The sequence below is a fragment of the Staurois parvus genome, unplaced genomic scaffold (genome assembly GCF_062004578.1).
Source record: "Staurois parvus isolate SC_StPar_1 unplaced genomic scaffold, SC_StPar_1.0 ptg001302l, whole genome shotgun sequence".
NCBI lineage: Eukaryota > Metazoa > Chordata > Amphibia > Anura > Ranidae > Staurois > Staurois parvus.
Window position 1 is genome coordinate 9,940,092 of NW_028319098.1, and position 27,171 is coordinate 9,967,262.

At 41.4% G+C, this 27,171-nt stretch overlaps 1 protein-coding gene across 7 annotated transcripts in view; it reads left to right on the top strand.

Moving 5' to 3' along the window:
* The first annotated feature begins 296 nt into the window (after window positions 1-296).
* Window positions 297-27,171, top strand: part of STAU2 (staufen double-stranded RNA binding protein 2) — a 353,166-nt gene continuing 326,291 nt past the window's right edge. For all 7 annotated transcript variants that reach the window (XM_089661030.1, XM_089661034.1, XM_089661035.1 and 4 more), the window contains exon 1: window positions 297-449. The gene's annotated coding sequence lies outside the window, so the exon portion shown is untranslated. The remainder of the gene's footprint in view (window positions 450-27,171) is intronic.

The following is a 27,171-nucleotide window of genomic DNA, read 5'->3' on the forward strand; positions in this document are numbered from 1 at the left end:
TCTTTATCCCACTGCTTTCTGCTTCCTCGCTTGGCTATGGCCAAATCCCTGACTGCACTTCCTCAGACCGACCAGCGGGGGCCGCTAATGCTGCGAATAATGGCTGCTTTTCTATACCGAAGAGCGTGAGGGCGGAGGCAGGTTTCATTGTTCAGACAGTGGGGGAGGACAATCTAGGCAGAGTGGGTGGACCGGATGTAAAAACAACCTAGTTAGAACCGATATTAATGATATAGGTTTTACTCATCATAATTAATTTTCTCCGAACAAGTAATGGTTTAATAGGCTGTCTTGTGGGAGACGCAGCTGCCAGATGTGAAGCGGGCCCCCCCTACGCCGTGACTTGCTGTAGCCCGCTGCTGTCAGGGGAGGGGGCGGTGCGTGGCCGCTCATTCTCTTTAGTGTTTGTCAATGTTGGAGGTGTGAGCAGCCCGGCCCGGGATAGCCAGGTAACTGTAGAGCGGGGACAGGAGGCAGACATGGTCCGGACACACATGACGGCCAGGCAGGGAGCAGGAGCAGTATGATGGCGGAGGTCGGGCCATGCCCTGACAGCGCCCAGTGCAGCACATCACTTACCTTGTGCGGCGTCCATCTGATGCTTTGTCACCGGGTTCTGCCATGCAGCATATCATAGCGGGAGATGGGATGGTGCTGTGCCATAGGCTGACCTGCAGTCATAGATTGCAGTCATGGAGCGCAGTCCCGGCTCTCTGACCTTTGTCTGCTCTTCTGCTCCATCATTTGGAAGCCAGGCTGCTGGATCCTGCTTATTCAGGGGTGGGGAGTGAAGAACCTGCAGCAGCCAATCAGAATTCCTTCTTCACTCATCTCTCTTCCATAAGCAGGAATCTGATTGGTTGCTGTACGTTGCATTGTAGGTTTGTTCTATAGCATGAGCCTGTATATGGATAACCTGTCCCTGTAGATTAAACCAGATCTGCCGTCATACACACCTGTGCTTCCGGGAGTGTCAGATTCCTGGTCCCCTCTGTGGTCGCAGCTTCCTTCTGCTGGCCTGTATGTCACTATGGTATAGAGCGGTGACATAGGGGCTGCCGGAGGAACACATGGCCACAAGCATCCGACACTCCCAGAGGTGACCATTCACTCATGTATCTGTTGGTCGTTCACACCTGTGTGGGGTTGCATGTAAATCACAAGTGTGCCCGCACCCGAAACGCATTGGATGCCATTAATTCTTAATGGCACCTTCACGCTTTGGAAAGCACAGTGCCTTTTCAGGTGCATGGAACTGCATGGAACCAAATCAGACGCATTTAAAAAGAAAAAAAAGCCAGAGACATTTTCTTTGTGGGAAACGCAGGTACAGCAGCCTATTGAAATGAATGGCTGCTGTGCCCGCACAAACGCGCCACCCAGGACCTGCATGGATGTGGACAAAAGGAAAGTATAACAGAAAAAGATCGTATTGGTGCAACTTCAGCTGGTGAAAATTGTAGCCTGCATGGATGTGCACCTAGCCTAAGGATGATGGGCGAGAGATGTCACTATCATCCAATCCACTGCAGCCAGGACATTCCCCACCCTCAGCTGGACACACAAAGGGCAGGGTATGCTCCTGACATCATTGTCTTTATATGGTGACGTGACTGGGCGGGGAACGGTCTGCTTGCAGTTGATTGGTCGGGTGCAAATGACCGATTCCCCAAACCTCTTTTTTTATAAATTTTATTACATGTAAAGTAGAATCACGTAAAGTGTATCTATAGCTAAAGCCTTTTTTTTTTCATTTTTTTGTAGAGTAGTTACTATATCTGTGTCTCTTATCTGACTTGTGTCTTTTTCTCATACAATTATCTTTATTCATTTTAAAGATAATTTGCATGCTCAGGGGCCAAAACAGACCCCAAGCATCTCATTCTTTATTTCAGGTACTTATATAGCGCTGCCAATTTATGCAGTGCTTTACATATATATTGTACATTCATATCAGTCTCTAACCCTCAAGGGGTGTACAATCTAAAGTACCTTACTTCCATTCATACATACACATACTAGGGACAATTTAGACAGGATTCAATTAACCTGCCAGCCTGTCTTTTGGAGTGTGGGAGGAAACCGGAGTACCCAGAGGAAACCCACGCAGGCACAAGGAGAACATGCAAACTCTAGGCATATGGTTCCCTGGCTGGGATTCAAACCAACAACCCTAGTACTGCCAGGCGGAAGTGCTAACCATTTAGCCACTGTGCTTTCTTTCATCCTGCTTATTCAGGGGTTGGAAGTAAAGAAGCCACAGCAACCAATCAGAAATCCTCCTTCATGGAACTAACTTCCATAGACAGAAACCTGATTGGTTGCTGTATGTTGCATTGCAGGTGTATTCTGTACAATGAGCCTGTGTGGCATGTATGGATTCCCTGTTCCTGCAGATTAAACTGACTCTGTCATCATTGTGACATACTAAAACAGAGGTGAATACTTACCTGCCCAGCCACCTGTGCTTCTGGATGCATTAGATTCCTGGTCTCCTCTGTGGTCCCAGCTTCCTTCTGCTGTTTTGTACATTACTACAGCATACAGCAGTGGCATGCAGTACTGTGCAAAAGTTATAGGCAGGTGTGAAGAAAAGCTGCAAAGTAAGATTGCTTTCAAAAATATTTATTGTAATTGTTTATTTTTATCAATTTACAAAATGCATAGTGAGCAAACAGATGAAAATTCTAAATCCAGTCAATATTTGGTGTGACTACTCTTTGACTTCAAACCAGCATCAATTCAATTCATCAAGCTCCTTTTGAAGAAGCACAAAGAAATGGGCAATATTGAGGATGGGACTCGGTGGCTGGCTAAGGAAACTTAATGCAGCAGATGAAAGACACATCATGCTTGCTTCCCTTTAACATAGAACTGGTGGAAACCAGTGGTGGTACCCAGGTACATCGATATACTGTCCAGTGAAGTCTGACCAGAAGTGGTCTGCATTGAAGAATTGCAGCCAAAAAGCCTATACCTCTGGCATGAAAACAAGGCTAAGCGACTCAACTATACCCAAAAACATAGGAACTGGGATGCAGAAGAAATAGCAGCAGGTGCTCTGGACTGATGACTCAAAATTTGAAATATTTGGCTGTAGCAGGAGGAAGGTTTTTCACAGGACTGGAGAGTGGTACGACGATGAGTGTCTGCAGGCAACAGTGAAACATGGTGGAGGTTCCTTGCAAGTCTGGGGCTGCATTTCTGCAAATGAAGTTGAAGTTTTGGTCAGAATCAGTGGTGTGCTCAATGTTGAGAAATATAGGCAGATACTATTTATGGTGCCATGTCATCAGGGAGGCGTGTGATTGGCCCAAATTTATTCTGCAGCAGGATGACCTCAAACATCCAGCCAATGTCATTAACCACTATCTTCAGCGTAAAGGAGAACAAGGAATCCTGGAAGTGAAGGTTAGGCTCCCACAGAGCCATGATCTCAACATTACGGAGTCTGTCTGAGATTACATGAAAATACAGGATTTGAGGCAGCCTACACCCACAGAAGATCTATGGTTAGTTCTCCAAGATGTTTGGCACAACCTACCTGCCAAGTTCCTTCAAAAACTGTGTGCAAGTGTACCTAGAAGAATTGATGCTGGTTTGAAGGCAAAGGGTGGTCACACAAAATATTGATTTGAGTTTCTCTTCTGTTCATTTTACTTTCCATCGTGTTAATTGACAAAAGTAAACTAGTACAAAAGAAGTATGGGAAACACTTAAAAAAAAAAAAAATTATACTTACCTAGGTGGATGCAGCATCGGTCCGATGCTACATCTGTCCCCTGCCGGCTCTAAGGGTGAGAACTCAATCACATGACTGCGGATCACTGAGTTCTCACCGCCGCTGAGAGCAGAGAGTCAGTCGCCACTGTCTGCTCTGCACCCTCCGTGCTTCAGCACACTGTCAGCTGAAAACGGGTCACAGGAGTGCAGAACGAACTGCCCTCCAGTGATCCATAGACGTACCACCAAAGGAGCTATGGCTGTACTTCTCATTTAACACTATTTCTGAAAGCATTCCTAATTTACAAAATTTTTTCACAACTACCTAAAACTTTTGCACAGTAGTGTAGATTCTGATGGAAGGGCCCACAGCATGCAGCTGGAAGCATCCGACACACCCAGAAGTCAAGATTCTTTAGCCAAATTATCTCTTTAAGAGTAAGGACAAGCTCAGGATTGGACCAAACCTGAGAGGGAGCCATCACTGCCATCCAACCAACTGCAGCCTTGGCATTCCCTGCCCCCAGCTGCAAACACGCAAAGGGGCGGGGATGCTTGTGACATCATTATCCTAATATGGCTACATGATTGGAATACTCTGGCTGCAATTGATTGGCTGGATGTGGGTGGGAGGGACACCTTCTCAACATCTTTTTTTTTTTTTTCTTTTTCAGTTCTGTTTCATAGGGTAATATCACCTTAAAATGTATCTAAAGCCAAAGTCTGTTTTTGTGTGTTTTATGTAGAAGAGCTTTTTCCATGTTTTTCTCCCATCTTGCTAAACTTGCCTCCTTCACCTCATTAACATTTCCATACTTCACCCCTTGTTAACCAGTGACACCACCAAGCTACCTATCCACTCCCTTGTCTCTTGCCTCAACTATTGCAACTCCCTCCTCGTTGGCCTACCTCTACATAGGCTACTACCCCCCCCCCCCCCCTCAGTCTACCAAGAATGTTGCTGCATCCACCTAATCAACTTCTCAGAATCCACCAACCCTCTCTGCCAGTCCCTGCACTGGCTTTCGCTCATCCAGTGAAAAGAATCCACAATAATAACAACATACAAAGCCAAAGCCATACACAGCTAATCACATAAAATGTCTCCAACTCCTCCCATGACCTCCTGCTTTCTTGCTTCCTTTTCACATCCCCCAATGCTCCCATCCAGGACTTGTCCAGAGCCTCTCCCTCCTCTGGAATTCCCTTGCCAATCTGGCTGGCTTGCTCCTACTCTGGCTATCCAGCTTTAAGCCATTACCAAAAATCCATCTATTCCCTCTCCGCCTAACAACTAGAATTTTACTTTCTGCATTAGCTCATCCCTCACAATTATTCCCTATTGTATCATTTGCCCTCCCTTTCAGATTGCAGGGCCCTCCTAAGCCTCTTGTATTGATTTGTAATGTAACTGTACCACCTCCCTTTTATTTTATAAAGATCTGTGTGAGCTGTTGACTAGATGTGAAGTAAAATCTGTACTAAGTGAGGGAAGTCCCAACGTGGAGGATCGGCACCAGAACTCTCCATTGGAAGGTGTCTTTGGAGGGTTGGTGACAACTCAGAATTCTAAGTTTGTATTTATTTAATTTTTACTTTTAATACCATGGTTACCAAAAAAATAGTGAATGTGAATTTCACTGGCAGGTATACAGACAGCAGTAAAAACCTGACAGTTGTACTCGCCCTTCCCTGCTTTATCCAAAATGAAGAGAAAGTGGTTTTGACTTTAGATACACTGCAACGTGAACATGTAGGATCTGGAAGCACTTACCTTACGTCTCAGACAGAACGTATCTTATGCTCTCCAAACATGGCTAAGGAAATACTGACTTTCTTAAAGTCAGAATGTGCATAATTTTAAGCACACACCGTTGTAACAGTGCCTGGGTCTCTGATAGGATGTTTATGTGCTGGGCAATGCCTTCTTTGATGGGGAAATGGATGTGCCTAATGCCCACTATGAGGAAGAGGAGACACTTGGGCTACGTTTACATATTTGGTTGTCACTTCTGCACCTCTGAAGTCTCTGACATGGTCAGACCGATTTTTGAAGGTAGTGAGGAGGCATAATGTTGCCTGGTTTAACACCATAAATGCCAGACCCACCACATTGCACGTAGTTGCGGGGTAGGTATGACATGGTCATGTTTACTTGAACAGGTTGTATTTGGTGGCGGCACTGCCCGTTGAACACCACAGGGGGATAATGTTTGCTGCAGCGTGTATTTGTCCCTGTCCGCTGCCTTTGCCCCCCACCCTCAACCACAAATGTAACAGCCCTTGAGGCTCCTTCACGAGGCCTGCATGGGAAATTCTCTGTTTTTGGGTGCAGTGAGCCTCAGAGAGGGGGTGTCAAGATGCACGGTTCAGCTCATTGCACTTTTTTTACTTCATTTGAAGTGCACAGTGACACTTCATTCATGTCCCTGCACAGCAGTATGGTGCATTGCGCTGTTTGGTGACATGCAGTGGCTTCCTATATGCTGCATGTCTGCATTGTACTGCAGCTCACCGCATCGGCATCTACAGATCGTGTTGCAGTGCTAACAGGGCACTTAGAAAACAGTTGTTTTCTATTTGCTGTACTGGTGGCTGGCGTTTATCCAGTGTGCAAAAACGCCAGTCGCCGTCTTATGTTTAGCCCTAAGGAGCAGCTCTGGATGGAAATGTCGGACCATACCTGAAAGACGCACCATCTCCTGACAGTTTATGTTCTCTATTTTTATCCACCTTAAAGGTTCGCTGTAAGTGGAACGTCATCCAAACTTCTCTTTTTAGGCCTTGTGCACACAGGACGTTTTTGCAGCCACGTCTAGGGGCATCAGGCGTTTTTTGTTTTTTTTTTACTGCTTCCAAACTTAGCGTTTAGCAGCAGAAAAAAAGAAACCCAGGGCCAGTGCGTCCAGGAGAAGCAGCGTTTTGGCAGAAAAAACACTTGACACGTCTAAACTTATGTTAACACTAAGCACGTTTAGCGTTTGAGTGTTAATTCATTTCAATGGCCAGAATAAATGATTATTCTTGCCAATGAAATCTCCAAGCACTTGACTCTTGTAAACGTGCCTAAATGCTTGCAAAAGCATTAGACACTTTTACAAACATCGGGCGGGCGGTTTTTCTGCAAAAATGCTGCTACCAGGAGGACGGCTTCTAAGAGAGTTTTGTTAACCACTTCAAGTCTGGACACTTTCACCCCCTTCCTATCCAGGCCAATTTTCAGCTTTCAGTGCTTTCACACTTTGAATGACATTTGCGCAGTCATGCAACACTGTACCCATATGAATTTTTTAGCATTTTTTTTTAGACAGATAAAACTTTATTTTGTTGGTATTTATTCACCACTGAGATTTTAATTTTTATTGCTATATAAATGAAATAGTCCAAAAATTAAAATAGTTTTTCTTTTAAAATTTTGCAAATAAATAATCTTCATAAATCTTGGCCAAAATTTATTCAGTTATCTTTTTAGTAAAAAAAAAAAAATAACCCAAATTAGTTTATAACCAAAATTATAATTTTTCAAGTTTTTTTTTTTTTTACATTTTTATTTTATTTTTTATACATTTTGTTTTTTTAATATACCATCACCCTAGCAGTACAGTGTCACCATAATGACACTGTACTACTTGTGGGGGGAGATGAAGATTTTTATTTATTTATTTTTTTAGACTGATTGCTTTTATACCCATAAAGGCCGTAAAAGCAATCACTTTTCCTTCTCTCTGGCTGCATTCTTGCAGCCATTGAGAAATACTGTGTGAGCTGTGATTGGTCACAGCTTGTTACACGGTACAAGGCTGTTGTGAATAGCCTTGTACCATGTGACCTTTGTGATCATTCACAGATTTCACTAGTAGTAAGCAATGATGTCAATGACATCTTGTTTACAATTCATGTGATCACTGATTGGCCAATCAGTGATCACATTTTCAGGACCTCACAGAGAGGTCCCGTTCAGCTATCGGTGTTTGGACACAGCAGGCACTGGATCGCAGTGCTGCGCACTCCCAGGGAGTGCGCTCAGGCTGTAAATGTGGTCGCCTTTTATGAACGGCAGTCCGCTCCTGCACTGCTCCCTTCCGGCCATTTATGTACATGGGCCAGACGGGAAGTGGTTAAACGTCCTGTGTGCATGAGGCCTAAGCCTGGGAATCGGGTATAAAAGGAGAGATTTCTCCTCACTTCCTGCCCCCAAAACAATACAGGAAGTGAGCAGACAGGTTTCCAAACTGAGAGGAGATCTCGCCTCACAAACAGTTGTAGGATGTTACCTGGCCTCCTGTTCTGTGGACAGCTGTCACTGTCATACCAAGTGAGGGGGATTCTCTGTATTGATATAAAGTAACATTTCTACAACCACAATACAACGCGGGCTCTGTCTGCTGTGAGAACTGTGCAATGCAGAAAACAAAGTAACCGATAAGTGCTGCCTGAAAGATTACTACGAATCAGATCTGAGGAAGCTGAGAGCCATAAGTGGGACAGAGCAACTACTTGGGGACCGGGGATTGAGAAAATTGGCTATCATTGTAGCTCTAAAGATGGCCACACGTTTCGATTTTTTTTGAACGAATTGATGTGTGCTTCAATCAAAACGCTTGAACTCGTAAACGGTCGAGTAGCCACAACTTCCCTTCCGATCAATTTAGACCCAATTTCGATTAATCAATCACGTTGGATAATTAGCAATTGCTTTGCATCAATGGGTGCACCAAGATACCGTGCTCATGAATACATTTGTATTTCGTTTGATCAGATTATGAGATTACATGGCGGAAACAGAAGCAAATGCTAATTTAGGGCTCGTTCACACTTAACTGTTTTACCAACGCTTGCCAAAAGCCCCTATAGCGTTTGGCAAGCGTTGGTCCGGCGTTTGCGGAGCGTTTTTTAATGCTTGGCAAACGCTCTGCAAATGCTGCATGCGCAGTTTAGCGGCGGTTGCTAGGCGTTACAAAGCGTTACAAACACCTATAATGAAGTTTGAATGGTGTTACCGCACTGCAAACGCACTGCAAATGCCGGCCGGACGTTTGCGGAGCGGCACCATAGACTAGAATAGGAGGCTTCAACGCCTCCTGACTGGACCAGAGGCGTCCGTTTTGATGCAACACTAATGCTCCCGTTAGAACAGCACCATGTGCTGCAATGTGCAGAGTTGTCCGAGGCATTTGGGAAACGGTAAAAACGCTTCCCAAACGCCTCTCTGCCGCCTGCACACAACGCTAGTGTGAACATAGCCTTACCATGGTAGGTTACAATCTTCTCCATCACCTGAACTTCACTACCCCATGTGTTGATTGAATTTGTTGTTGACTACAGATTGATTGGAAAATGTGTACGGCAACCGCACACATTACAATTTCACGGTACAATCTTTTTACATTACCTAAACTATGTCATATGAGGACCTACCTGAACTATCAGTCAGTCGGCATCCAATCAGAAAGGCTCTTGTATTACATAGTTGTTGGTAGATCTAAAGAAGATTGTACAGAGAGATTGTATTGTGTGTGGTGTACACATTGTTCACAGGCCTCCAGCTTGTTTGAGAGCAGTGTGTACAGTGAGCTTTCACAGAGCACTTGGAGAGCTGTCAGCATTTTTGTTGAAGCGTTTACTATTCAGTTCTAGAATATTAAACATAGACCTTAAGGCTAAGTTCACACCTATGCAGTTTGCGTTTGAGCTGTTTCTGCAGTGCGTTTTGCGTTTTTGGTGCATTTTTGATGCCTGTTGTGTTTTTGGCCTGTTTTGATGCATTTTGCTTTTGTTTTTTTTTTGTCTTGTTGCTAGACAGATTAAAAATGAGGCAAAAACGCACTACATGCTTTTCTGCAGCATTTCCATTGAAGTGTATAGAACCAAAAACGCAACTTTTTGTGTTTAAAAAAAAAAAAAAGGTCCCTGACCCTTTCCAAAAAATGCACTGGGTGAAAACACGGAGATGTCAACATGTCCCATAGGAAATCATGTTAAATGGACTGGAGTGCGTTTCTGCAAAATGCTGCGGAAACGCTTGGGTGTGAACTTAGGGTAAAGCTCAACTCCAGGATAATACCAACCCCCTCCCACCCTCCTCTAATTAACTGCTGGTATGGAAAAAAACCTGTCCAAATGCCTGTGGTATTTAATCAACGCTGGGGTTTTTATTTTTTACTAAATTAGCAAAAAAAGACAGAAATGTTTGAAAAAAAGAAATATGTTTTTCTTTGTTTCTGTTATAAAAGTTTGCAAATAAATAATTGTTCTTGAGAAATTTAGGCCAAGATGTATTCTGCTACATTTCTTTGGTGAAAATAACCCAAATTAGTATTTATTAATTTATTATTTAGTTTGTAGGAAACTTATAGAGTTCACAAACTATGGGATAGATCTGAATATTGATCAATCCTGAAGTACTGACAGTCAATCTAATTTCATGAGATCCAAGAATGTCAGAACAGTACAGATATCCCCCAAATTACCACTTTTTGCAAAGTAGATAGTCCGACGTATTTCATAAGAGGCATAGCGAGTTTTTTGAAGTTGTAATTTTTTTGTCATCATTTTTTGGAAAATGAAAAAATTAAGAATTATTTTCCCTTTTTGTTTTTTTACATACTGTCACCAGTGCAGTACAGCGTCGTCATATAACTGGCATGGCGGTGATCAGGGACACTGACTGGTGACAGTATGAAAAAAAAAAATTATAATTTTTTTTAAAGGTTTTTTTTATTTTAATTTTTTATTAATTTTTTTTTTTTCCATATTTCACTATGACCAAAGTAGTACAATGTTAGCATAGTAATTTTTTTTTTTTACACAATTTGCTTATAGCAAAGAATTACTTTGCTATAAGCAAGCATTTACCTGACCCACATCGATTCATTCAGAGTTTTTTTTTTTTTTTTTTTTTTTTTGTCCTGACCAAAATTTATTCAGTTATCTTTTTAGTAAAAAAAAACCCAAATTAGTTTATAACCAAAAATTATAATTTTGTAATTTGTTTTTTACATTTTAATTTTTTTATATTATTATTTTTTTTAACATACTGTCACCCTAGCAGTACAGTGTCACCATAGTGACACTGTACTACTTGTGGGGGGGTGATGATTTTTTTTTTTTTTTTACACTGATTGCTTTTACACCCATAAAGGCTGTAAAAGCAATCATTTCTCCTTCTCTCTGGCTGCATCCTTGCAGTCATTGAGAAATACTGTGTGAGCTGTGATTGGTTACAGCTTGTCACATGGTACAAGGCTGTTGTGAATAGCCTTGTACCATGTGATCTCTGTGATCATTCACAGATTTCACATGTAGTAAGCAATGATGTCAGAAGTGACATCTTGCTTACTCCTATTCATGTGATCACTGATTGGCCAATCAGTGATCACATGATCGGGACCTCTCACAGAGGTCCTGTACAGCGATCGGTGTTCCACTGTGTGCTCCGAACACAGCGGGCACCGGATCGCGGTGCCGCACGCTCCCAGGGAGCTTGCACCGTCCAAAATGGCTGGCACGGTTTGTGAACGGCAACTTGCACTGCCACCGTCCGGCCGTTTTATATACATGGGCCGGATGGGAAGTAGTTAATGATTATGAAGCTTGGGCCTTATCCTGTGTGAACCTGACATTTGTGAACTGTATGTATCAGAGGAAATCCAGATGTTCAGAAAACAATATCAATGGATGCTCTTGCCATTTTGTTGAAACAAATGTTGAGCTGGCAAAGACTACAGAGAATCCCAGTGTTCCTAGACACAAGTACAGTAGGATTCAAAACAACTTTGATCTTGAGCCCTGGTTCACACTGATGCGGTGCAGAATTTGCAGCTTTTTCGGTGCCAATTCCGCACCGTATCAGAATTGCACCCTGTTCATGCGAACCGCTGCGGGTGTTTATGTTAACACCCCAAAAGCGGTCCGCGTAGGTATGAATACCCATGCAATCCGATTCTAGTGCGGACCAAAAAAGGGTCCTGCACGTTTTTGGTGTGGGTGCGGTGCGATTAGAGCCATACAAAATGTATGGCTCCAGTCGCACCGCACACAAATCGCATGTGATTCGCACAGGAATGCGGTGCGGTTCCTTTGCAATATACCGCACTGCATATATGTGAACCCAGGCTCAGGGAAAACAGGCGCTCACTTGGTATAGTAAGTTGGCACTGACACAGATGGTAAAGGTATGTTTGTATCCGCTGGATTTTAGCCGGGAAGGAAACTATTCTATGCTGAAAGGATTTATTTTCAGCTAGTCTGGTAATCCAGGTACCTCTGCCAGACAGCATAGCCAAGCTAGTGTTCTCTACTGCAGTTAAAGCTGAACTCTAGGAATTCATTCAGTCTGTAAAAAGTCCAAGGAGATGGTGATGACACCAAGGGGCGCGTCTATATAAAGCGTGCAGTTGCTGATTGGTCCCTAGCTTCTAAAGGCAGTCCCACTGGGACGCAATGCGTCAAGTGGGGTTGTTCATGACATCACACGCCACTGGGAGGAGTTTTCAGGCAATACTGTTGGGTGAAATAACAGGCTGCAGTTATTGCATTGAAACCAGGCGGTGGAGTGAATGCACAAGTGCCATTACATCCATTATTGCAAGCTCTGTTTAAGTATTATTTGGAGGTCAATAAACTTTATTTTATATGGACAGATCACAGGGTGACACTGAATGAAGGTTACTTTGGATGGATATTTATGAAGGCTTTGATTGCTGTGTACATTTTAATGAACTTTTAAGAGCTTATAATCGCACATTATCGGAGCACATAAGTTTGTGACACTTTTGGGTGGAGTACCATTTTTAAAGTTTTTTTTTTTTTTTTTTTTTTTTTTTTTTTTCCATTAATTTTGGATCACAAATGTTATGTTTGATATACATTTTTTTAGTTGAGAGATTTATTAGTGTTTTTTTCATCATAAGAAGTGAAGTGCTAATTTTTTCTTTTTTTTTTCTTTTACTGTATGAGTAATTTCAAGGAGGTGCATGTCATTTTATGGACTTATTTCTTTAATCTACATTTGACAGTATTACAGAATTGTTGACGTACAGCTTTTGCTACACTCTTGGCGGTCTGACAGAAGAGACGCTGTCTTTTCACACGCACAGCATCTCTGCCTGCCCCTCTGTTCTGATGCCCATTCTCCAGACCCTTTGTATTTTGTGAATAAGTTCACCTAACACAAAGTGCTCTGTGATTGGGCAGGAGGAAGGTAAAGGTAGACCGCACCACAAAACAGCTTATTCACTCCTTGGTTATTTCCCACCTTCACTACTGCAACTCCCTCCTCACTGGCCTACCCCTACACAATATAACCCCCATTCAGGCTATTATGAATGCTGCTGCTAGACAAATACACCTTACTAACCGATCCATGACTGCTGCCCCTCTCTGCCAATCTCTTCACTGGCTTCCACTAGCCCAACGTATAAAATTCTAAATACTCACCATAACCTACAAGGCCATCTACAACATCACCCCCAGCTACATCACCAACCTCATCCGCAGATATCGCCCAAACTGTCCGCTCTCCACTCCTTCCAGGACCTCCTGCTCTCCAGTTTCCTTGTTACCTCCTCCCATGCTCACCTACAGGACTTCTCCAGAGCCTCTTCAATCCTCTGGAGCTCCCTGCCCCAGTGTGTCCGGTTATCTCCCACCCTATCAGATTTTAGACAGTCCTTGAAAACTCATTTTTTCAGGGAAGCCTACCCCACCTCCACCTAAGAACTGTACTTGAGTCACCTCCATCAGAACATGCCCTGCGGCTATTACCTTTTGTACCACCTCTCCCTCCCTTTAGATGTAAGCTCCATGAGCAAAGCCCTCCAATTCCTTCTGTATCGAACTGTATTGTAATTGTTTTGTCCCCTTTATATTGTAAAGTGCTGGCACTATATAAATCCTGTATAATAATCTGTATCCTATTGACAAGATTTCCTTTTACTTCCTGTCCCATAGCCAAAACAGGAAGTGGAAGGTAGAGGGAATCCCTGGTTGTCACCAGGGTCACCATAATTCTGTTCCAGTTATGGTGACAACCCAAAATTTGTGATTTTCTTTCACCTTTGGTGATAATAGTAAACAGGATAATTAGAGACGGTGATTTTCCCTAACGGATGCAGACCACCATGAAAACCTGACAGGTGTTCTAATGCCTGTCCATGCTATTCAAAATTTAAAAAAAGTTTTGCCTTTAGTTACACTTTAAGGACCTATACGTAAGCAGGTTTATATGGTATTTATATCTGAAGTTCAGTGTGACTTGGAATTCTTTGTCACCATTGCCTGTTTGTTAGTGCCCTAGAGATATCCCTCAACCTGCACTCAGTGGGTGGCTTCTCCATAAGCCATGTTACCTAGTGATACTGCGAGTGAATTCTGCTCTTGAAAAACAAGTGAAGAAATGATTACAAGCTAACCTTTATTACATTGGGGTGAACCACTTCCTTCCAGAGCATGTATAGTCTTATATCGGATTATTGGATTTGTTCCTCATCCAGCATCTGGGCATTGGGTGTTTCCAGAATTTAACTTTTTTTTGTGAAAATGTTACTCTTATAGAGAGCCTAAGACTTTTGGAACATTTATCTGTTCCTGCACCAGTGAAGCCTATTGAAGGAGGTGGACAGATGAAAGTATAACTTAGGAGATAGCACAATCGGCTAGCCAGGAACATTTCCTTCTATTGATAACAGTAACAAATTACTGTCCAAATCTTGCTGCCTTCACTTCCGTAACTTCTCCAAAATTTCTCCCATCTTGACCAATGACACTGCCAAGCTACTAATTATTCCCAGGTTATCTCTCATCTCAACCATTGCAAATCCTTCCTTGTTGCCCTACCTCTACACAGGCCATCCTTCTTAAGTCTATAATGAATGACAAGCCTTTTTGCCTTACCAACCTGCCGCCCCTCTTATTCAATCCCTCCACTGGCTGCTCGATCGATAAAATTAATTAAAAATAGTAACCACATACAAAAGCTGTTCACATCTCTGTCCAGAGCACATTCCCAACATTTTCTTAAAATATCACCCAGTCTGCCCCCTTTGCTCCTCCCAAGACCTTATGCTCTAGCCACTTGGTCATCTTGTCCCATGCTTACCTCCGGAACTTGTTCAGGGCCTCAGCCATCCACTGGAAATTTCTTCCCAAGTCTATCCAGCTATCGTGTACTCTGCCTTTTGACAATCCCTGAAAACTAATCTCTTCAGGCAAGCCTATCCCCCTTCCACCTAAAACCTAAAAACTGTACTTTTACTTTCACCAGCTCAGCCCTCACTTTTTTTTATATGTATTACTCCACCCCGGCCTTGAAATGTACTGTAACGGTAGTGTCTCTGTATATTGTGGAGAGAAAAAAGGGGAAAGGCACCTCAAAGTGTGAACGGGAAATTTATTTATTACGCATAAAAAAGAGCAACTTACAGGAGGGTAGATAAAAATAGGCACTTCAGTGTTTCATCAATGGAAATCCACCACGATGAACAGCATAGTGTGCAGTAGTAGATGATGATCAGTCATCTGTAAGTATCAGGCAAGCCGAAAAGATGGAGAGGGCCTGGTACCGAGGTCTGGAATGCACAGTGGAGCGCAGCATGTGCGCAATGACGTCCCTGGGCGTCATCCCTCATACTGATCCCTATTAGTGTACTGTAACAGAATTGATTGGCTCCTTGTGCTGCTAGTCCCTCTTCCATCCTGAGCTCTTTCTGTACCGGTGCTGCAAAAATGCTGAATCCAAATCAGGCTTTTATTGCGACATTTTGTTGGATGCTCTTAAGTTGGTTGGGGGAAGCTGGTACACATCAGGGATTTGTGTTCCTGTATGTCTTTCATATATCAGCACAACTTCCCTCTATCCCGTCATTTTGACAAAGGAGTGTGCTAGGACGGTCATCTCACAGTGCATGCTCAGGAAACACGTTGCAACGACGCCCGGTGATGTACGTTCCAGACTTCGGTACCAGGCCCTCTCCATCTTGCTGACTGGCCTGATACTGACAGATGACTGATCATCATCTACTACTGCACACTATGCTGTTCACCGTGGCGGACTCCCATTGAAGGTACATTGAAGTGCCTATTTTTATCTAAACTCCCAAAAGTTGCTCTTTTTTATGTGCAATAAATAAGTTTCCAGCTCACACTTAGAGGCACTTTCCCGTTTTTTATCTCTGCATGTACCTCTCTGGACTCCGCTTCAATCCAGTTAAAGGCAGCCACAAGTGAATTAGGACTCTGTCTATCCTACTGGTTCAAGACATGCTGTGTACTGTTTGATAGAATACCCCTCATCTCTATACATTTAATTATTTCTTTTTCGGTCAAGCTTTATGTGGTATTGTTATTCATACATTGATGTCTCCTTGCACCTTTATCTATGGTTTTAGTGCCACCATCAGACTGATTACAGGATGCACCTATCCCCTTTATCTCTTTATATTGTAACTGGTGGTACTGTATAAAGCCTTTATAATAATAACGAATATGGTCTACATTCTGTAGGCTGGCTGTACATGTGGATGGATGATAATCTCTGGCTGCAGCTATTGAATTTCTGAGCTGGTGCGACTAGCTGTCAAAATACCCAGAACGTGCCTGCTACTGATTGGATGTAGATGCTCTTAAAAAATGTTTTTGTCATGCTACTTCAGTGTTTCTGGTAAAGTATGTTTAGTGGGATGGTACACACAAGCATCTCATTTTGGCTGATTCATTGGGTATGGGTCCACGTTAGAGTAATGAAACCATTTGTTAATTCAGGCAGCTAGCAGATGGAAAGGTCATCAAAGTCATCCTCTATATTCCTCTCATCACCTTCCTGGCTCTTAAATTCTTGAAACATCAGTCTAATACCCAGCTGATGTTTGCTGTACCACTGTTTGATGCAAGCACAGTTCAAATACCATCAACATTGATGACCTGGAAAGACCGTGAGAGATGAGACAAGGCTCAATGTTGGATTCAGGGAACCAGTTTTGTCTTTTTTCAGCCAGACTAACTATGTAAAGAAAAGAGTAAAAAGTTCATCCAGTTCAACCATTAAAAAAAAAAAAAAAAAAAGAAAAGTTATAATCCTACACCCACAGTTGATCCAAAGGAAGGCAAACAAACCCAGCAAAGCATGTTCCAATTTGCTCTTACAGGGGGAAAAATTCCTTCCTGATCCCCCGAGAGGCAATCGGATATTCCCTGGATCAACTTTACCTATAAATGTTAGTATCCAGTTATATTCTGTGTATCTAAGAAACAATCCAGGCCTTTTTTAAAGCAATCCACTGAGCTGGCCAGAACCAACTCCTGACGGAGTCTATTCCACATTCTCACAGCTTGCACTGTGAAGAAACCTTTCCGTGCTTAAATTGTAATACAGCTGTGTGTTGCACAGCTGCATAATGACCCTCTCCAAAGCAATAGTATGTCAGAAAGCACTTTGTGTAAGGAGAAACCTTGAAAAAATGTGTTCATGAAACTCTGTGAGCTTGTATTTTTAATTCCTTCCGCCCGCAATTGACATTTCAGTATCAGATGCTTGCAGGTTCAACCATCCTCAGACATAATTATCTCTTGGGGATTCATCAAGAGATCTAAGCACCTTTGCTTCCTGCTCTGCCCACTTATGGTCATTGTGAAGGGTTTTGTTCTACCTGTATCTCTTAATCATTGTTACATTAAAGTGACCTGCCAGGTATTTTAAATGAAGTCCTGCGTTAAAGCAGTATCTACAACTTGTCTGCTTTGTTGACCAGAAAAGCCTCTTCTGTGTACCTGTCTGATCCTTGTCACTCAGAATATGACTTTGGGGCCAAGCTCTGGCCATCTGCAGTATTACAGTCCAAGGCAAGTGCTTCAGTGGCCAACAACATTGCCAGTAATAGAGAGATGTTGGGCTTGCTTGGTATATTTCTGAAGATGAAGCCTAGTCATAAAATCTAAGAAATAAAGGCCCTCTGTAAGATATTGAAGCCAGGATTAGACAAGTACAATTTGTTTTCTTACTAATAAAGTTAAGAACACTTTTTTCTAAGGTAGGACTTTTACTTTTGCAAGGATAATATGTCTGACAGCCTCAAGGTGACTAAAGGGTAAGCACTCAGTTCATGCAGCTCTAGTGGTTTGGTTTCAGTTCCTCTGGGATGTTCTTCATAGGTTTATAACCCTATAGGAGTTTGTACATTCTTCCTATCTTGGTTTCCTGTCACATCTCAAAAACAACCTCGTAAGGTAGGTGTTGTCTGACTGAACTGGTCATAGACTGAATTTCTTAGAGGAAACCCCAAAAAGGAAGTCTTGCTAATCCACCACTAAATCTTGCCAAGAAAACCCAGTGGGTCATTGCAATACTATTTCTTGCTAAAGTGTTGCTATGAGACGTTGGCTTGGCAATACTATATAGACAGAAGATGACAGAAGGTAGACTGAGACACCAAGAACTGTAATGAAAATGGCTTTATTTGGCTGGGTATGGTAATCTGGCATTTTTATGTTGACTGTCAGAATTGTGTGTTCTGTGAACTTTGTCTTTTAACCGATTTCTATGTCAGTAAGAGCCGTCTGTGAACCAATAGTTGCGGTATACATAATGGTCTCATTTACATGGGCATTTAAAAGGCAGCATTACATACTGACTGCTTACAGTTTTGTACGCATCTAAACGTAGCACTATAGCTATCAATGGGTCCATGCACACAGCTGTTTCTACAAATTAAAATGCATGCCGCAATGTCCAAAAAAAAGTACGTCACAGTGGCGTCTGGGGACATATATATTCTCAAATTTTACGTGTTAACATGCATAAACACATATATGCTTACACGTGTAAAGTCGCTAGAAGAATTGTATGTGTCTAAGCATGAGTTCTTTAGATGCTTATTTTACTCTTTGCTGTGCCTGCAAGAACCTCTATGCTGAAATATGCATTTATTATTATTTATTATTCAGGATTATATAGCACCAACAGTTTACACTCCGCATTACAATACAGTTCAATACAAAAGGAATAGGAGGGCCTTGCTTATGGAATTTACAATCTAAAGGGAGGGGGAGGTGGTACAAATGGTAATGGCTGCAGGGGATGATCTGATGGAGGTGACTCAAGTACAGTTCTTAGGTGGAGGTGGGGTAAGCTTCCCTTTTTTTTTTTTTTTTTTTTTTTGTAATGCCAGCTACAAGCCTTCCTTTTTCTGAAGGTTACAATTTTAGCTCAGCCACCTGAAGATGTCGGTTAGTTTACAATTCTTGATCTGAAGGGATCATTGTTGTATAGAATTGCTTTGCGTGTAATGGGTACAGGCAATCCCCGAGTTACATACACCCAGCTTACGTACGACTCATACTTAAACACAGGGAGACAAGATAAAGTGAGAGGAAATCTACCCCTGTAAGAATTATGAAGTTTGTCGCTTGAAGCTCGAAAAAAGTACATGAGCGTCTTTGGGGCGCTTGTTTTTGTCCTATAGAACTCAATAGGAGCACCTAAAGATTTGCGTAATGCAAGATTTCTTGACTCTCCTCCTATTAACTAGCTTTCCATTGGCTGAAACAAAAACGCTCAAACCAGAAAAAACACATGCAAACATACATAAAAACCATCCAAAAAAAGATTGAAGAAGCTTAAGTGTGAACCTAGCCTTAGAAGACACCTTTAAATTCTTCAAAGAGCCCACTGGAGTATACATAAAGAAAAGGTGTAAAAAAAAATGTGCTTTATGGTTGAGGTGCTGTTTGCAAAGAGCATCTAATTTTTAAAGCATGGGGTGACCCAGAATGTTAATTTTTAAAATTTGAATACCTTCAAAATGTTTCCCTTCAATGAATATGATTACTTGGGTTACATTGGATAGTTATTTTTCCAATCTTACTAAGGATGCCTTTTTTTTTGAGGATATGGACATATTTAAGATACGTTCTTAAGCACAACCTGGGAAGGGTTCATCATTTTCATTTAAACTACTCTTGCTGCAACCTATAATATTGGAAATCTGGAAAAGGATGAGCTATTTTTATCGTTTTTAAGACTCCCTAAAAGTTGTACATTATTAAATCATGCCTGTTGCTAAATTTGTTGCTCGTATTATGGCTTTTCTTACTACTTTCAAAAGAGCATTGTGGCTGAAGAACTGGGATGGTAGGGCTATCCTTAATTCCCAGTTATGTGGCATTGAATTTGAGATCCTTTTGCATCTGATTAAGAAACCACCCTTACAAAAACTACAGGTAAAAGGAAAGTTTCCCTGCTAAGAAGAAAATGTTCCAAAACACATTTTTGTTCCATCGAATAGCTCATTCTCAAACTCCTTCCAGTTTTCCCAGAGTCTGTTTTTGAATATTCAAACGTCAAATATTCAAATGGCGTTTCATGTTTGAATTCATATGTCTATCTTTTTAAAGGAGGTTCATCTATCCCTAGTCAAAGATAAATAAAATAACTTCATTTAAATTACACATACCTTTTATCAGAACCTCTACCTTGACTTTTCTAATTATTAAAAAGGTAATAGTAGTTGCGTCAGAAGTCAGTCCCCATTTTCCCCTATCTTGATGCCTTTCTGGTCTGGCCAATGTAAAATGTAATTTGATATTGGTTTGTACACCAGCTTTAATATACAATAAGGTTGTAGTCATCAAAGCAGGTGCTGATTCCTAGGGTGTCCATAACAGAAAAAAAGACTTCCAAAATAATTTTTAAAGTCAGACTGGTTCAGCAGAAGCCCTTGATTTATTTGTAACACCTTTTACATTGCATTGGCATTCTAAAATCCAGTGTTTTTTTTTTTTTTTGCATCAAGAAAAAATGTGATGTCCTCTCTGGTATAAGACTTGGAATGGACATCTGTGCACATCCTGTTCTAGATTTGTCATAAGGACACATAGAGTTCAATATGCTATAGAAGATTGCTTTGCTACAATTCCTTTTTGGGGGGGGGGGGGGGTTTGAGGATTGTTATCTGTATTATGTCTGGCTTGTGTCTCTTCAAGGGTAGTTTCCTTTTGGGTCTTATCTTCAGCTTTCAGGCTTTGGTAGAATCTGCCTTTAAAGTGTTAGTGAACTCGGTACAAAAACTCCACAGCTATCACAATATCATTATGTAGGTATACTCTGGAGCATCATATCAGAAGTTTAACTATTAATACAGCAGGTTTTGTTAGTTGTCTGTTCTGGCCAAAGTTGGCGCCATGTTTTGATGTAACCTCTCTATTTCTTCCACATCTTCACCTCTTCCCTTTCTCCTGTATCACTGCAGGAATTTTGTAGATGCTTAGTACAAGTAAACCAAGCCTCGTTTTCATCAAGGTTATCTTGGTGTCTTGGTCCTGCATAACCGAATAGAATACACATGTAAATATCTTACTTCTGATTGGTTATTGCATAGCCAGAGATAGAATCAGTGTTCACCCTGTGCTGATGCTTTGTAAACACCCCCTGTGATGTAGATAGTTATATGGGGTTCTTTAGGAGTCGATGAACGATGAGAACTCTCGTGGGATTACAGTGCCAAGATTATGAAGATATGGCACATAGCTGTATGGAGTTACGGCATACTCAATGTGCCGTCAATCTGGATACCAATGTGCATGTGAGGTAATTGAAATAAGTAGAGAATAATAGCTCCTAAACGGCGCGCCTTGAAAAAACTTTAAATTCACCAACTAGTAAGTCATGTTATACTGCTTTACATGGCGCTGAGTTGTCCAAGAGGGTTTACTACCACTTTAAGCTTCCAAAACCGTGATTTCCATCCTCAATCCTGAAGTACCCCTAGAAGGCCATGTTTTGGGTATTTCCCTTAGGCAAATTAGCAGTCATAAATACTAAGCATTGACATTGATTTAAAGAATTTGTGCAAGGTGATGAAAATTCTGAAAACACTTGAGGACTGAGGCTGGGAACCACTGCAGAAATATAAGATACTCCTCTTCAAAATATCCTTGATCTAGGTTGGTACCATTACTATGAGGGTGAGTTACCTACTCTCGCATTTTTTTTATCCTGAATCTTTTTATGATTATCTTATCATAGTATAATCAAGTTATCTTGTACCCTGTAGTGATTTATTTTGTACTGTAAATTGGCATATATAATATGGTGTGTTTAATTAAAAGACTATAGGAAATTGGTGTTTGGTGGTCCAAACAATGGTCTTCAAGGTTCTAGGAGTTCCTTTGCCTGTTGGGTTAGATGGCCTTTTATTTTGGCATAAAAATCTGTGAACTTAGATCCACCTTTCCATAACAGCATTATTTACAAGATCACTAGCTAATTTAAAGGCAGGAGTCAAAGCTTCAGGTTAAGATCTCTGCGGAGGAACTGCCTGGTCCAGTTTTAATAAATATATATATATATATATATATATATATATGTATGTGTATGTATATATATATATTTATTTTTATTTTTTTTATAAGGCATTACCATGTGGATCATTTCACCAGTATAAAATAATTGGCATTTCACTCTTCAAATTATTATAGCATGGTTTTGAAGGTAACATTGAAGCCAAGAACAGCAGTCCAACATTGGAATCTCCACCATTCTGGTGATATGAATTCTTGCCACTATGGTTCGACCCAGCAGTAAGTGAGCATCCAAAAAACAACGAAGCTCTCACACTCGGTAGAGGTCCACATTCTCCTTTTATTTATCTACCTTGCACATATATTTAAAAGCCGTTATGACCTACAGCTGCATATTGTGTGTATTGTCAAAGGGATGATACCACCATACCATGTGAATGTCCTTTTCAGTCATATCTAGGCATTCAGCAGACGTTTTCTGCAGATCAGTTGTTCTGTCCTAGGATATGTTTATACCCTTGCTTTTGCGCCTCTCGGAAGTGTTGCTACCCTGAAAGATGATTGGGGAAAAGGGAACTTAATATTTCTGGTAGCTATTTCCAGTATTCCTCCAGGACAGCTTTCTTATTTTATTATGGGGATAGATGATAGGGGTTACCAGAAGATGGGACCAATTCTCTTGAGTGTTGTAGTCTTGGAACATTTTTGAAGTTTCACTGATGGAACTTTCATTGTTTTGTTACATACATTACATCTAAAAACAAAAGGTAAACACAGATAAAGGTCTATACAGTTGCAAGAAAAAGTATGTGAACCCCTTGGGATTACGTGGAGTTTTGCATGAATTGGGCATAAAATGTGCTCTGAACGTCATCTAAGTCACAACAATAGAAGAACACAGTCTGCTGAACATAATACTACACAAACATTAGATGTTGCCATGGTTTAATTGCACATAACATGTAAACATTCACAGTGCAGGGAGGAAAAAGTATGTGAACCTTTGGACTTAATAACTGGTTGACCCTCCTTTGACAGCAATAACCTCAACCAAACGTTTCCTGTAGTTGCAGATCAGACCTGCACAACAATCTGGAGTAATTTTGGACCACTCTTCACAAAACCGTTTCAGTGTAGCAATATTCTTGGGATGTCTGGTGTGAATCGCTCTCTTAAGGTCATGCCACAGCATTTCAATCGGGTTGAGGTCAGGACTCTGACTGGGCCACTCCAGAAGGCATATTCTGTGCTGTTGCAGCCATTGTTTTGTTGAATTACTTGTATGCTTTGGGTCATTGTCCTGTTGCATCACCCATCCTCTGCGGAGCTTCAGTTGGCGGACAGATGGTTGTACGTTTTCCTGCAAAATGTCTCGATAAATTCTGGAATTCATTTTCCCATCAATGACAACAATCCGTCCAGGCCCTGAGGCAGCAAAGCAGCCCCAAACCATGATGCTCCCTCCGCCATGTTTTACAGTGAGGATGAGGTTTTGATGTTGGTGTGCTGTGCCTTTTTTTTTTCTCCACACATAGTGTTGTGTGTTCTTCCCAAACAACTCAATCTTGGTTTCATCTGTCCACAGTATATTTTGCCAGTAGTGCTGTGGAACATCCAGGTGCTCTTTTGCAAACTTCAGACGTGCTGCAATCTTCTTTTTGGACAGCAATGGCTTCCTCTGTGGTGTCCTCCCATGTACTCCATTCTTGTTTAATGTTTTCCTTATTGTAGATGTGTCAACAAAAATGTTAGCATGTGCCAGAGATTTCTGTAGGTCTTTAGCTGACACTCTGGGATTCTTCTTTACCTCATGCAGCATTCTGCGCTGTGCTCTTGCAGTCATTTTTACAGGACGACCACACCTAGGGAGAGTAGCAACAGTGCTAAACTTTCTCCATTTGTAGACAGTCTGTCTTACCGTGGACACATGAACATCAAGGGTTTTGGAGATACTTTTGTAACCCTTTCCAGCTTCATGCAAGTCAACAATTCTTGATCATAGGTCTTCTGAGAGCTCTTTTCTGCGAGGCATGGTTCACATCAGACAGTGCTTCTTGAAACCAGTAAACCCAAAACAGGTATGTGTTTTTTAAGGGCAGGACAGCTGTCAGCAACACATCCAATATCATCACACTGATTGGAGTCAAGGTTGGCTCACTCCTGGCTCCAATTTTCTCTGGGAGAAGTCATTAAGCTAGGGCCTCACATACTTTTTCCTCCCTGCACTGTGAATGTTTACATGTTATGTGCAATTATACCATGGCAACATCTGTTTGTGTAGCATTATGTTCAGCAGACTGTGTTCTTCTATTGTTGTGACTTAGATGACGTTCAGAGCACATTTTATGCCCAATTCATGCAAAACTCCACGTAATCCCAAGGGGTTCACATACTTTTTTTTGCAACTGTATATTCTGCATATGTGACTGAATTTTTTTGTTGCCTGCAGGTCTTTTATAATTTTGAATTACACACAACCTATTTATAACATTTAGAGCTTTGACATTCCAAATGTTTTCATACTGGTGCTGAGCTGAATTTTTCTGTAAAGTGAAAGTCACATCCCTAATTGACTTTGGGTTTACTCCGCACTTATATGGCCACTTATTTGACTGGTCGTTTGTCAGTCTCAGTAAGTTTTTGACTTAATACTGTGCCTAATGGGTCAATGAGACCAGTAGTTTGACTGTTAAACCTTTGAACTGTTTTTTGATGCAAAATGTAATTGGCAATTGGCATCTCAACTGCTCTGCTCTTCCATGTTGGGGACATTTGATGGGAAATTTGCCAGACTGAATTGTCTCTACTGACTACCCACCAAAAGTCAGCAGAGTTGAATTGTAAAACCTATTGCGAAGAATCCAGGAAATATTGTCCATAAGAACCAGAGTCCAGCTGGCTGTTCTTATATGGTTAAGTTATATGAAAGATAACAGTTGATTGGTTTCACTGGGAATAAACCCACTTCGCTGCCTCCAAATTAATTTTTCTGTGACTAAAGTAAAGTCAGCGCACAAGATCCGAATTCAATATTTATCAGCAATAGCTTGCATAGTCATCTTTGAATTTGGAAATTACTCGGTTATGATAAATATGAGATATGTTAAGCCCTAACAGATGTACAAATGTGGATTTATGTGGGCTGGAAAGCTTAGTGAAATTGCTATTGCTTTGAGAAATATACTTTATGCATAATAGATCTAAGCATGGAGCCTACTTGCTGGAATTTGCAAATGGTTATAATTATCACTTTATAAAGTGATACTATTGTTCTGTATGTTTGTTTCTTAATAACCATGATCACAATAGATTTCTTGTTTTTCACTGTAACTGTATCTTTGCTTGGGGCATGTTTGTCAGAGTGTTTTCACATGGTATGAATGAACTAATGCTGGGGGCCATACTGTGTAGGATCATAGAAGGGTCATCACCTTCTTCATAGCCACTGTAACTGCTAGGGTATTGCAACACTCATTTAGATATGATGCTTTGTGTCATATTAGATCTGACTTTCTCAACGAGGGTGCCCAGGCAGTCTGGGATGCCTTCGGGCCTTTTCAGGGGTTCCTTGGCAATATGCTTATAAACTGCCCAAAATTCAAGCCAGCAGGTGGATCAAGCCTGCCTTTTAGTTACACAAAGCCATAGATCTTCATTGTGCACTTTTACAACTGGCCAGCTGTCGGAATCCTAACAACCAATTACATCATTCGTTGATAAGGAGGACATAGGGCATCTGCACAGGATCCTTGTTTGACCCTACCCTGCCCCTCTTTATCAGCAATGGGGTCACATTTAACTGAGTGAGGGAGAGAAACTGAGGGAGAAACACTGGAATACTAGTCAGTACCAGTTTGTAAAGGAATATTTGCTTTGGAAGAATAAATCGCCTCTAATGTTGGGTGTCATATGCGTGTAAATGTTTCTGCATTATGTAAAACTATTAGAATAGAATTTTACATTTTAGGATGGGGTGCCTTGAGATTGTGCAGAATGTTAAAGAGTGCTTTGAAATTGTCCAGAATTTTAAAGGTTGTCTTGACTGATAAAAGATTGAGAAACAATATATTAGATTATGCCTAAATACATTATTGAATGGAAGAAATGCAAACAGTAGGGGAATGAAGATCCTACAGTTTATACTGGAACAGTACTAAAAAGCTTTACTAATAGTATCCTTTTTCAAAAATATTTCAAGTGAATGCATTATATGCATATAAATACATTAAAGTAGTATTAACGCTTTACGTTTATTTTTAAAATAAATACCTGCTTTGTGCATTGGTATTACACAGAGCAGCCCCGATATTCCTCTTCTCTGGTCCCCTGCCGACATTTCTGGCTATATCCCCCCCCCCCCCCCCCCGCCAAGTGCCCTCACAGTAAACCACTTGCTCTGGGGGCACTCGTGTGCTTGCTCCCAAGCCGTGCTCTGTGTGGCCATAAGACACACAGAGCGGGGCTCAGCCCCACTCCCTCACTGGCTTTGATATCAGTGGGAACCAGTGGCTCTTGCTGCTGTATCTAAGCCAATGAGGAGCAAGAGAGCTGAGAGAACTTCAACTCTCGTACACATTGCTATATTGAGATGGAGCTAAGGTATGTATTCAGGAGTGGTGCGAGGGAAGGTAAAATAAACCTACTTTTTTACAACCACTTTAGAGTGTCCAAAACCTCAATGTGATCAAAAATGAGGTGTATAATGCAAATCAAGCTATACAATCTCGATAACAATTAAAGTGGAAGTATATTCAAAAACTAAGCCTAAAACTACTCTCACCTCCCTTCTAAGCCTATTCTAACTACCCTATAAAGGAAAGAAGTCTACAGTATACTTACCTATGCTGAGGGCAATCTGGTCCAGTCACTTGATCTCTCCAGTGGCTGGCTTCAATAAAGAGGAGAGATCTCCAACAATGGATTCAGAGCCTGTGCAATGACTTCACCCATAATAGGCTTGCTATGGGGCATCCTTTGTCTGCTGTCCCTCTTCTACACTGAAGCCAGCCCTGAGACCTGATCATGTGACCGAACTGGAGCGGCCTCAGCATAGGTAAGTATAGACTTTTTTCCTTTACAGGGTAGATAAAATAGGCTTATAATGGGATGTGGGAGTATGTTTAGGCTTTTAGTATTCAGCTGGAAGTCTGTGATATC